Below are 12,834 nucleotides of genomic sequence, written 5' to 3' on the forward strand. Positions count from 1 at the left end.
ACCCAAGCACCAGGCAAGGGGCCCACACAGGGGACAGAAGGGCGCTGTCCCTCAGGCATAAGCGTGTCTGGACACGAGCCCTGAGTGGCCAAAGAGAGGGCAGCCCCTCCTGGCCACCACCCGTGCTGCCTGATGTGAGGTCCCCACTGCCACTGGCTGCGCAGTGGCCACCGGGCTGGCCCCCTCCACGTGACCCGTGTTGCCAGCCCACAAGGCTCTCCAGACTTCACACACCAGCCCAGATGAGGACGCCCTGGGTGACTGTGTTCAAGCTCTGTGGGGATGGAGGAAGCCAGAGTGAGCGTCCCGGGTTCTTGGGCCAATCACGTGACAGCCAGCTCACTCTCCAGCAGAAGGGCCCCAGCTGAGTCTTGATGTTTGATTCTTTCACCAACAGTACTCCAGGACAGAACCAGATGCCCCCGCCACACACACACACACACACACACACAAAGAATAATATCAATACTCCCTGAATATGTCCCAGTGACAGGCTTTAATATAAATGCTTTACTCATTGAATTCTTTCAATAACTCAGTAGATACTGTCATATCCCCAGTGAAGGATGTGAATGGGGCACAGAAAGGTTAAACAACCTGCCCAACGCCACACAGCTGAAAAGTGGTTGGGATTTAAGCCGAGGCAGGCTGATTCCCAGGACAAGATGTGAAGTGGGCCTTATCAATCAGGGCCCCACTTCCAGGAGAATGAGGAGAGATGGAGACGCTGTTCCCAGAAGTCAGGGCTCTCAGTACACCCGAGCAGGAACCGTGAGTGACATTTCAGAGGAGGTCCCTAAGGGAACTAGGCCTGGGGATGGGGTGGAGGGAGACAAGGAGGGAAGAGAAAGTCCCCAGGGCTACCTATGGCCTACAGGACCCCCTGCCTGCCCTGCCCACCAGACACGGTCTCAGCCGCAGGGGACACTGCTGTCCTTGCTAGGCACAACCCCAACCCCCACTGTGATGGGGGACGGGAGGTTTGAGTCATGGGTCCGACCCCAGGGTCTTCTTCCCAGACTCATTCTGTCACGAAGGTTCTCAGGTCCTGGGGGAGCGGGCACCACACACAGGACGGGGCCTTGCTGTGCTGTCTGGGAGCTGGGCAGGGCTGCTGGGACCCTGCCTGCAGGACCAAGGGCAGCAAAAGGGCCTGGTCCCTTCCCCACAGGAGGGAGGCCAGGCCTCCATCCCGAGATGAGGCCCTGGGGAAGCAGGGTGGGGCGAGGGTGCCTCCGGAGGTGGGGGCAGTCTCAGACAAGCAGGAGGGTCTTGTTCCTAAACCCACTCTAAGGCCATGGGAAGAGCTGGCCCAGGTGTCCTGACCCAGCCCCTTTCTGGTCCCAAGGCAAAGACATCCTCTAAGAACCTGGGTCCAAGGGCAAGAGGTGAGCGGCACCCCAGCAGAGGGCCTGACACCGCCCCCCACCGCCCCCCAGCCCCCAGGCCGGCCAGCCCTGGCTTGGTGGTGTCCTTGAGTGTGGCTTGTCTCTCTCTCTCTCCTCCTAAAGCAGAGAAATGTTTCCTTAAAAGGCTCTCTCCTTCCCTCCAGTGCCTGGCCCCTGGCCACCCTCTCAGGAGCCTGGACCTTGCCAGGGAGCACCAGGGTCCTGCCACTCCGCAGCCACCACACACCTGGTATCACAGTGGAAACTGCTGACCCTTGGAGGCCCTGGCTAAGAAGCCCCTCCTCCGTGGCAGCCCGCAGGGGGCTCTTGGGGCCAGCCGTGCCATCTGTTTGCCTCCAGGGCTGGCAGCTCAGGACTCCAGGTTTGGACCCATGCTGTCCTCCCCCCTCAGCAAGCCTCAGTCTCCCTGCCTGCAAAACGGGGGTGATTATGGGGCTCGGAGTTGCTGTGAGAATTAAAGGAATTAATCTGCTCCTGTGCTAAGAAGGCTGGCTGTGGGCAGCCAGCAAGACGGGCGCATCTGCCCTGCTCTGATTTTACTCTCTTCTGTCACTCAGAGTGGAAGGAGGGACCTAAGACCAGCTCGGTCCCCCGTCTGGTGATAAATACGTTGGCCAACAGAGGGCGGGATGCAAGCCCAGCTGTCGGGCTCCAAGACGCACGGAGTCTCTTAACACTGCTCAGGATGCCCTGTGTCTGTCCCCAGCCCTCTGCTCTGACTCACGGACGCTGTCATCCCTGTCTCACAGATGGAGAAACGAGAGGGCACAGGAGGCTGATGATCTGCCCAGCACGGCCCCTGTCACCTCAACGCTCTGCGAGCAGTAGGAACTGGGCCCCAAGAGGACCTGAGTTCTCAGCCTTGGTCACATTAGAATCCCACGCTCCTGCCTGGCACCTGTGATTCCATCCAGTGGGGAGGATCGCAAGTTCAAGGCCAGACCCAGCAACGTGGTGAAACCCTGTCTCAAAATAAAAAAAAAAAAATTAAAAAAAAAAAATAGAAAGCTGGGGATGTAGCTCAGCGGTAGGAAAAAATAAATAAGAATCCCAGACTCCTGAACTCACCCAGCCTCCAGAGAGGCCCTCACACCACACCCACCAATCCATGGGCTGGACAGGACAGCCTGGCCTCCACACCAGACTTTGTCAACCCTACACGAGCCACGGTGGAAAAGTCATCGTCTTTCCTCTCTCCTGCTGGTCCCCTTTTTTTAATTTTATTTTAATTGTGGCAAAATGTGCATGATGTAAAAGTTAGCGGTTTGACCGTTTTTAAGGGCCCAATTCAGAGACATTAAATACATTCACAATGGTCTACACCCCGGCCCCATCCACACACCCGTCAGACGGTAATTCCCCGTGTCCCCCCACCCGCCAGGGCAGTGAGCCCTGACCTCCTCTGTCCCTGCGAATTGGCTCTTCTATCAACTCCTTCCCCGAGGCCCGCCAAAGAATCCAGATTCCTCTTCCCCACGTGGGTCACAGAAACTCTAACCCTCCCGACTCTCTGCCTTAGAACTGGCCACAGAGAAGTTCCCTGACCCACCTTGTCAGACAGGAGGTCATGAGGACCCTTCTCATTCCAGAGGGCTCCTGCCCTACACCCTGGAGGCAGGGAGGCTGCAGGAGAGGCCAAGACAGGTCTCCCTGGGTCCCCACCCAATCACTGAGCCCCAAAGGACAGGGTTCCAAGGCTTCCGGATAGCGGGGTGATCCTGGAGGGTGCATGCCCCGCCCCCACAGGCCTCTTCATCTCCTTCATCATGAACCACTGACCCTCCACGTTTCCCGCGTCCTGCGGGCACTGAGCAAATAGATCCAACAGGACGTGGAACCCAATGTGCAGTCGGTCAGTCGGAAGCACAGAGAGACCACCTGGGGCCGGCGACCAGCCTCTCCAGGAAGGGAGACAGAGTCCCCAGCCTGTGGCATCGGACACCGTCTCCAGGTAGATGATGTAGAACTGGATTATCCTGAGGTCCCCCAGCAGGTGTGCCCTGCAGAATCCACTTGTCGCTTGCCAACCTCTCGAGGTCATAGAAGTCTTCCGTGCTGGCCGTGGTCACAGGAGAGGAGTCACACAGCACTTGCCTTCTCTGTGCCAGGCTTATTTTCACTTAGTCCCCCCCAAATTTGTATGTTGACACCTAACCTCCAGCACCTCAGAATGTCACTGTACTTGGTGACGGGGGCTTTAAGAGGTCATGAAGGTGAGCCCTAACCCAACGTGATCAGTGTCCTTACAGATCAGCACATGGGTGCAGAGGGAAGACGTGAGACGCAGACAGGAGACAGCATCTCGGGACAGGCCTCGGGAGACACCGACCCCGGACTCCCCGAGCTCAGATCTGCAGCCTCCAAAACTGTGGGAAAACCATTTCTGTCATCTAAGCCCCTCGGTGTGTGTTGTGTGGGGGCAGCGGCAGCGGCAGCGGGCTGAGACGCATCTGAACTGCCTCCCCCTGTGGGCAGAAGCCACCGCCTGGCCCGGCCACGCTGCACCACGCTGACCCGCTCAGCCATCGATGGACAGGATGACCCACACCCCTGCCCCAGGGACTCCAGGAACCCACTTCAAATGACACCAAAGGGGAAAGAAAGGAAAGGGGTCTGCAGAGCCCCTGCTGTGAGTCACGGAAGCTGGGTGTCCCATATAGATCATTTTATTTAATCTTGTGGAAAAGTTTTTTGAAGTAAATAAAACAGACTCAGAGAAGTGAAGCAACTTGCCCCAAGTCAAACAGCTAGGACTCGCAGTCGTCAGGCAGAAGTCCCACAGAAGCTGCTGGGCCTCTGCACACCTGGCTTTGCTGTGTGTCACCCGCGCTCCTCACAACCCCCCAGAGAGGGAGGCGTTCGAATCCTGTCCTCAGGGGCTCAGGCATCCCCTCACCAAACCTGTCAGACTCAGCCAGGCACAGCTGCTGGGTGACAGGGCCAGGACTGGAGCCTGCAACTGCCTGACTCAGACACCTGTCTTGTCCTACCTGCCCCATCCTGTCCCCTGTCCCTGCAGAAGGCTGGCATGCACCCTGGTGCCAGGGGCTGTGGGGCACAGAGTTTGGGCATCCCAGGCAGGCTCCAGCGCCCGGCTCCGAGCCTGCTGCTCACTAGGAAGTGGATGCGGTTTTGCAAGGTGGCGAGAGGGAGGGGCTGGTGGGTGGAAATAACATGCAAAGGAGGCGTGGGATGTGTGGCACCAGAGGTCCCCTCTGGCTGACCCAGGATGAGTGGAGGGAAGAAGGGCGCTGAGGGGAGCCGAGGAGGGAGAAGATGGGCTGCTGCTCTCCCGGGCTTGACCGCGGGCACCTGGGAATGCCCAGCAAGGGAGCTGGCACTGAGGAGCCACTGAGGCACTGCGCGGGGAAGGGGCCAGGTGGAGGGCTCGGAGGGGGCACCCCGGGGAGGGGAAGGGCAGTGACAGCAGTAGGGAAGACAGAGGAGGACCCCGGGGCCTGGACCCCGGGCCTCATCTCCACCCACAACACACAGACCCAGAGCCTCCATCCCCAGCCTCTAGTGTCTTCTGCCACCCAGAGCATGGGACGGTACCAGGCCCCACCCCAGAGAGCACCTCACACCACTGCTCTGCCTGCCCTTGACCCTCTGGGCCTGCCCGGGGAACCTGGGGCCAGGTGGTGGCCAGCTTCTGAGCCTGGTCATTGAGGTGACACCAGGGGGTGGGGGGTCTAGCTCACTGTGACCCTGGGTTTGATCCCCAGACAGGTCCCGTCTCCAGGCCCAGGAGGTGCCCAACCCAGCGCCTCCCCGCGCACACCGCAATCCACTGAGCACCTCCCTGAAGCCCCGGCAGCCCCGTGGCCCCAGCAGAATGGGCAGCTGTTGGCCTGAGGTCAGGTGGGAAGCGAGTGCCCTCTGGGACCTGAAGATGCTCAACAGAGAGGAGGCCTCAGGAGGCCAGGGTGATGGGATGACGGCAAGGCCTGGTTTAGGGGCCAGGGCCTCAAAGGGACCCAGCAGGGGTCCAAGACATCAGCCTCCCTACCTAGCCTCTGCCCGGGGCAGGAGGGGTCCTGGGAGGTGGCAGCCCCTGACCGGCTCTATTTCCCCCCAGGCTGTGCGCTCCTCGGGGCCTGCCCCAGCCTCTCCAGGCTCCTGGGCCCGCACGGCTGGTTCCTTCCCTTATATAGAGTTCTTCTAGGACCCAGAAAGGAAGTGCATGGAGTTCCTGGAGGCAAGAAGGGGCCTGTTCCCAGGGACACCTCGAGCCAGGGGGGCACGTCCCAGCCCCAAGTCCCCCTCCAGAGCCAGAGAGCCAGCAGGGACATGGAGGGCTCTGGCCCTTTCTATAAAGGGACTCAGAACCTGGGGCAGATAGAACACAGGGGATCCCAGAGGACTGACTCAGGACACGGTCCCCAGGGCCCCCAGGATCCCCTCTCCACAACTGGACCTCTGACCCAATTGACCTGCCTCCAAAGTGCCAGCAACCCTCCACTTCTTCCCAGGTCCTCCCTGGCCTCGGGATCTTCTTCCCAGGTCCCACTCACTGGCTGCCCCTGCCCACCACCAGCACTGAGGTCTGCAGTGCTCGGAGCCAGACTCTCCAGGCAAACAGCCCACGCCCCTCAGCACACCCCCACACAGAGCAGTTCCCACCCCCCCAACATAACCAGCAGCCTGACTGGATGAAGAAGGGGACAGCTGGGTGTGACCGGCCCTCAGGAGCCTGTGGAACGCAGCCTCCAGACAAGCCCTCAGTCAGGAGGTCCAGGAACAGCCAAGGAGTGGGTGAGGGAACTAGCAGACCGAACTCTGGGACCAGAGGACTCCACCACCGAGGCTGGTCCCCGGGGCCAGCCTGGGACATGGCACACGGTGGCCCTGCATCAGTCCACCCCGGAGGTTCCACCGGTTACAGGGCAGCTCTGGAGAACTGCCTTGCGGGGAACCAAACTGAGCCCCCAAGGACCCAGTGAAAGGGCCATTCTTATCCACACCCCAAACCAGTGAATGCTGGAGAGGAGACAGGTCTCACACGAGGCCAGACATGGGAAGTGCTGGAGAGCAGGAGGGTCCCAGGAGTGGGGCCTCTGAGTGCCTACTAAGTGCTGTCCCTAGAGCTTAAGGGTGCAAGCCGGCAGAGCGTGGAGACGCATGCCTGTAACCCAGCAGCTCAGGAGGCTGAGGCAGGAGGATCGCGAGTTCAAGGCCAGCCTCAGCAACTTAGCAGGGCCCTGAGCAATTGAGCAATGCCCTGTGTCTAAATAAAAATAAATAAAGAGATAAATCAAATGGGCTGGGGATGTGGCTCAGTGGTTAAGCACCCCTGGGTTCAATCTCTGGTACCAAAAACCAAAAAGAGTGCAAGCCAGGGCATCAGAGGGTTCTGCAATAGCCAGAAGTCAAGGGCAGGACAGATGGGCCATGGAACACACCAGCAGTGACCAGCTGGGCCTAGGCCTTGACACTGGCCAGTATCCTGGGCACCCACCTTCAGCCACCTCCTGGTCCCTGCTAAGCATGGTCAGTTACCCCACCTGCCCACCTCTAGGCCACCTAAAGTTGTTCAAGACCAGAATGTTCCCCTCCACTCCTCCCTCCCTCCCACAGAGCCTGGACACGTGCTCTTCCTCCTAAGTATTTCTCTGAGCCACCATCTGGTGCCCTGCATCACAGGTGACCGTGACAGGCTCCCTGCAGGCCACGGGCCCTCAGCTCGGCTCTCTGCTGGGCGGCGCACACCGAGCTGTCCCCCTTCTGCGTACAGGCCTGCACCGTCCCGCTCCCTGGGATAAAGTCCAAATGCCCTAATATGGTTGTCACAGCCCTTCGGGACCTGGCTCGGTCTCCTCTCCAGCCCCAGGTCTCACCTCTCCTCTCCAAAGCCTTTGCCCTGTTTTCAAATCTACGTTGTTCCCTCCTGCCCTCTCTGGGGTAGAGGTTATCAGCCCAATTTACAGATGAGGAAATGAGGCTCTGAGAAGTCCCATCCTCCGCCTGAGGTCACACAACCGGTGACAATGGAATGGAACCAGAGTTCCGCTCCCGCTGGGCTCGGGCCTTGGCTCACCCCAGGGCCACTCGGCCTTGCCTAATTGGGGGCCCCAGGGAGCCTGGCCTCTGAGGCAGGTAGGAGGGAGGTCAGGGGAGGGGACAGAAAGGAACCCAGTTGGCTGGGCCCTGGCAAAGTGGGGGAGCAGAGCTGAGGAGCCTCTGTGCCCTCTGAGCACAACCTGCAGGGCCCAGCTGAGGCCAGTGTCCAGGGCCCTGAAGTGGCCCAATGCCTAGAGCTAGTGGGGGCTGAGGGGTGGGGCCAGAGGCCAGGAGTCCCGCCTGGAGGAGGAGGCCACTGGAGTGAGAAGAGGTGTGAGCTGGAGCAGAGGGGAGAGGTGAGGGGGTGCTCAAAGGGGGACGCAGGCCGGCAGGGCGGGCAGGAAGTGGGCCGCAGCAGAGGCCTCCTCCATTAGAGACTGGAGGCTGCTGAACAGGCGGCTTGGAATGTGGGCCTGGGGGGTGCAGAGGGCAGGAAAACCCCACCCCTTGGCCAGGCATTTGTTCTGAAGGGGCGGCTGGTGGCACAGCCCAGGCGCAGGGACCCAGCTTCTAGGAAGTTCCTAGAAGAAGCTGGTCAAGGAAAGGGCTGTGGTCTGTGGTCAAGGTTCTGGCGGAACTGGGGCCACAAGGAGGTGGCAGGCACGGGAAGTGAGACCACGTAGGCACACCACAGCACCAGTGCCCGCTCCACCCTGCTCCCAGCCAGGGAGGCCCAGGAGGAGGCCCTGCCCGCGAGGGGAGCCTGTGGCCCCGCGTGTAAACAGAGCCTCCTCAAAGCAGCCGTCCCCGCAGTCAGGGAGGCGGGAGGGAGCTGCTACTCACCAGGATCCCAGTCCATCTGTTTTTCCCAAAATTACACCCAGAGGGAGGCTTCCAGCCCAGCCCCCTCGGAGGGTTTCTGTCCCTCGATGAGAACTTGCAGGGACAAAAGTCTTTGACCTTAAGCTGTGCGAGAGGAGTGAGAGGGAAGGGTGCATGGGAAATGGTCTAGGAGCAATGGGAAAACCCGCGGAGCCAAAGGTCCCAGGAACCTGCAGCCACTGGGAGCACTGGAGGGCTGGGGGAGGGGAGGCGACAGGAGAGGAGGGGGTGGGCCAACCCAGAGGAGAATCCTGGGCTGCAGCCACGCTCCAACCCACCGACACCGCCCTGCGGGGAGGCGGGGGACAGAGGCTCACAGAGCCTTCCCTTCCACGCCTGCAGGGGTCCTTGCAAACTGCGGGTGCTGCTGCCTGTTCACTTTGAGGATGCCGTGATCCCTTGGGGCACCACCGGAATCACAACTATTTTTCTTTTTTTTTTTTAAACTAAGGCTTGAACCCAGGGGTGCTCAACCCCACATCCCCAGCCCCACCCCCCCCCTTTTTTTAAATTTGAGACAGGGCCTCCCTAAGTTGTGAGACTGGCTTTGAACTTGCAGCCCCCTGCCTCAGCGTCCTGCATTGCTGACATTAGGAGCCTGCGCCACTGCGCCCCACAGGGTCACAAGTTTTGAGAAGGAAAAGTGCTACCCGAGTGAATCACACACATCAATCATGAGGCACGTTCTGACTTCAGAAACATTATAATTTCTTTAAAAATAGACATCCCACATTTTTAAAAAAAATGCCTTAGATTTTGCTGATTCTTTGGGCTCTCCAAACTGTCCATACCAGTGCCTGAAAAGGGGCTGACAATCAGGAAGTCCTTCTTGATGTCTATCTACATCTCTTTAAAAATTTAAACCCGCCAAAAGGAGGAACAAGGTGAAAAACAAACCCAACTACATATTACTCATGAGAAAAATCCCACATCCTCAGCGCCTGTCTGTGGCCTTTGGGTTCCCTGGGTCCTCGCTCTCCTTTAGTCTCATCATCTGACTCCGAAACCCAGACCCGGGAATGGAGCGGGGAGCAGTTCAGTTCTACAGGATCGCAGTTCCTTCTGTGTCTGGATGCTCATTTCCAAATTCCTGAACACACCAAGAGGCCCTGAGTTGCCCACTAAAGGCAAGAGGCTGGCTGGACCGAGAGCCAGGCACCAGCTCAAACACCAGCCTCGCCACAGAAGAGCCGTGGAGACTTATTTAACTTCCCTCCATCTCAGTCTCCTCATCTTTAAAGTAGAATAAACAGACCCGCTCCGCAGAAGGGTTGGGCGTGCTGAGATTTCATCAGTGAAAGTGTCTGGTGCATACAGCAGGCCTGAGAGACATTCTGCTCCTCTGTTTGAGCCCCAGGCAGTTCCTGCACCACGACCCTCACCTATGGAGCAGTGAACTGTCCCAGGCTTACCAGGCACGTCTCAACCCACTTAGTCCTCACCGCAAGCTTGTGACCCAGGTTGTCTTCTTATCCCCATTTTGCAGAGAAGGAACTGGTACACAATATCAAAATGCAAGCAGGGAGAGAGAGTTTAAGGTTCTCATCTGGGAAAAAGGCTCCCTCATACATTACTGGTGGGACTGCAAATCAGTACAACCACCCTGGAAGGCAGTATGGAGGTTCTGCAGAAAACCTGGAACGGAACCACCCTCTGACCCAGTATCCCACTCCTTGGTTTTTTACAAAGGACTTAAAATCAGCATACTACAGTGACACAGCCACATCAATGTTGACAGCAGCCTAGTTCACAATAGCCAAGCTATGGAACCAACACAGGTGCCCCTTCAACAAATGAGTAGATACAGAAAATGTCTTAGAAACACACACACACACACACACACACACTCACACCACAGAATATTATTCAGCCATAAAGAAGAATGAAATTATGGAATTTGCCAGTAAATGGATGGACCTGGAGACACCATGCTAAGTGAAATAAACCAGTCCCAAAAAACCAAAGGCTGAATGTTCTCTCTGGTTTGCAGATGCTGACTCACAATAAGGGGAGGGGGATAAAAGTTCACTAGATTAGACAAAGGGGAATGAAGGGAAGGAAGGGGGAATGGGAATAAAAATGACAGTAGAATGAATTAGACATAGCTCTCCTGTGTTCATATAATAAATACACAACCAGTGAAACTCCACATCATGTGCAACCGTAAGAATGGGAAGTTATACTCCATGAGTGTAAATAGTGTGTGTGTGTGTGTGTGTGTGTGTGTATATTATTTTTCTTTTTTTTTAAGAGAGCTGGAATACTACCCAACACAGTGCCCCCCAACCAAGAGACCTCCACAGACCCCTAGGTGGCATGACTTCAGCTATCTGAAGGTTCACCATGGAGATAACTCCTGACCCACAGATGGCGGGGACAGAAGGAGTTGGTGTCATTGACCACACAATTAGTGCACATCCAGGCTGGTGTTCTGGAACCCCATCTGCTTTGAGGCAGGAGGCTGCAGCAGGAGCCCCGGGAAGCAAGAGGTCCCGGGGGTAGGGCAGCTCAGGTCCATGTTGCTCCCTAAGTCCATCTGTGGCCAAGTGGCAGGAAGCCCCCCTCACTCCCAATTAGCTGCCAGCAGAGTCTTGAAGCGAGGCCAGCTCAGAAAACAGGGCAGATTTTAAATGGACCAGAGAAAGCTCCCATCAGATAGAGACCCAGAGACAGCTCAGGCACCCGAGGCGTACAGCACACCCGCCAGACCACTGTGCCAGATGCTAAGTCACTCTGGGTGCTCCAGCCCCACCCCAAGCAGAGCTGCACCGGGAACACACCCGCACTGTCAATGGCCACAGTGAGCTCAGGAAGCCAGACCCGGAAACCAGCAGCTCTGAATGGACTGGGTAGGGGACAGCAGCAGCCAACAGGGGCGGGGGCTACAAGAGTCGCACACCCAGACCTCTGGCTCCTTTCACAGGAGCCTGGCCACCCACGTCAGCTGGGCAGGCTGCACACTCCCCTTGGTCCTGAGCCCTCTCGGGAAGCAGAGGTGAAGGGATTAGGCGCAGAGGTGGAAGGTGGGAAGAGGTGCCGGGAAGGGATGGGCAGGGGGAGCAGAGAGGAGAGTAAACAACCTGGAAATCATGGGATACAGCAGGGAGAACGGGAATTTGGGGGATGGAGGGAGTAAGGGCAGAGCAGTTTGGGGCTGGCGGGCCAATAATAAATGCATGGTATGGAACACATCCAGAGCTGTTGCTTTGGTCACATTGTCCCATTTAATCCTTCCAAGGATGGGTACCACAAGTCATACCCCTTTTTTCAAATGAGGCCACTGAAATTCACCAAGGAGAAGCGAATTGGCCCAACCAGGAGTGCTTGAGCTAGTCTCAAGTCCGGGACAGCCAGGCTGCAAACTCTATGCCCCTTCAGGCAAGCCAAGTCACCCCAATGCTTAGAAGATAAGGGGCCTAGGGGGTGTGACAGCAGATGGTAGGAGGGGCTTATGAAGAGGGACACGGGGAACGGGAGAGGGGCATGGGCAAGGAAACCCTGTGCGCCAGGACCCTCAGCTCCTAAGGACGACAGGGACCAGGGAGCTTAGGCTGCAGTGATTCAGTGGAGGGGCGTCTGGGTCTGCGCAGTCTTGGAGCCACCTGCATGGCAGTGACACTGAGTGACAGCTCACAGCTGTTACTCATGGAGCCTCTGCACCCGCAGCACCTCCCTTCCTCCCACTCTGTTCCCTGAGAGTGGCCAAGGGGGGCTGTAGCCATGCTCCGATCCCATCCTGCTCCACTCCTGCCAGCGCACCCCACCTGAGTCACTGGGCCGAGCTGGAGATTCTGCCGGGCTGGCCCCTCACAGCTGTGGCCTCTGCTCAGTTCCCAGGAACAGAGCTGCCTAGAGGCGCAGTGACGTGGTGAAGGGCCTGACGGCGCTCCCCAGCCAGAGGCCCAGCAGATGCCTGCTGACCCCCAGGACCCCCACCTCCACACACAGCACTCTCCCAAAGGCCTCAAGAGCATGGGCCTCTGTCCAGAAAGATCCAGAGACTGGCAACATTTCAGCACTGCTGAAAAGGAAGCACTCCTGGTCCAGCCTCCCACGCCACGAGGGAGGGAACTGAAGTCCAGAAAAGGGAATCCACTCGCCCAAAGCCACACAGGGTGAAGGGGGACCAGCAGGCCACCTGACTCCCTGCCTGGGTCCCTCCAGTATGCAGAACCTTCCCCTCCCTCAGCTGCGGCAGGCTCCCAAAATCCATTCTCACCCATCCCGTGCAGAGAAGCTACTGTCACAGCACACTGGAGGAGGGGACATAAAGAAAGCAAATTGGAAGAGGGGAGGAAGGGCCGCAGCCCACTGGTGGCTCTGGGGAGGAAGCAGTTTCTAACTCTAGAGAAGGATCAGGCTCTGACTGCCCAAGTCGAAAGGTATGGACAGGGGATTCCCAGAGATTCCAGAGCTGAGAGACCAGGCCCTGTGGCCCAGGGTGACAGGAGGATCCCTGGAGGACTGGTTGGGGACTTCAGGAGAATCCAGGCCTCCTCCCAGTTCACCTCTCCCCCCTATGTGCCATTCCTGGCCCTGTTCT

General features: G+C 58.0%; 1 protein-coding gene across 10 annotated transcripts in view; it reads right to left on the bottom strand.

The window, feature by feature from the left end:
- Nucleotides 1-12,834, bottom strand: part of Tns1 (tensin 1) — a 214,310-nt gene that overhangs the window by 111,930 nt on the left and 89,546 nt on the right. The gene's annotated exons all lie outside the window — the stretch shown is intronic.

This window comes from Marmota monax, unplaced genomic scaffold (genome assembly GCF_021218885.2).
Source record: "Marmota monax isolate L192 unplaced genomic scaffold, Marmota_monax_Labrador192_F-V1.1 WCK01_AAM20220418_F8-fsc00041, whole genome shotgun sequence".
NCBI lineage: Eukaryota > Metazoa > Chordata > Mammalia > Rodentia > Sciuridae > Marmota > Marmota monax.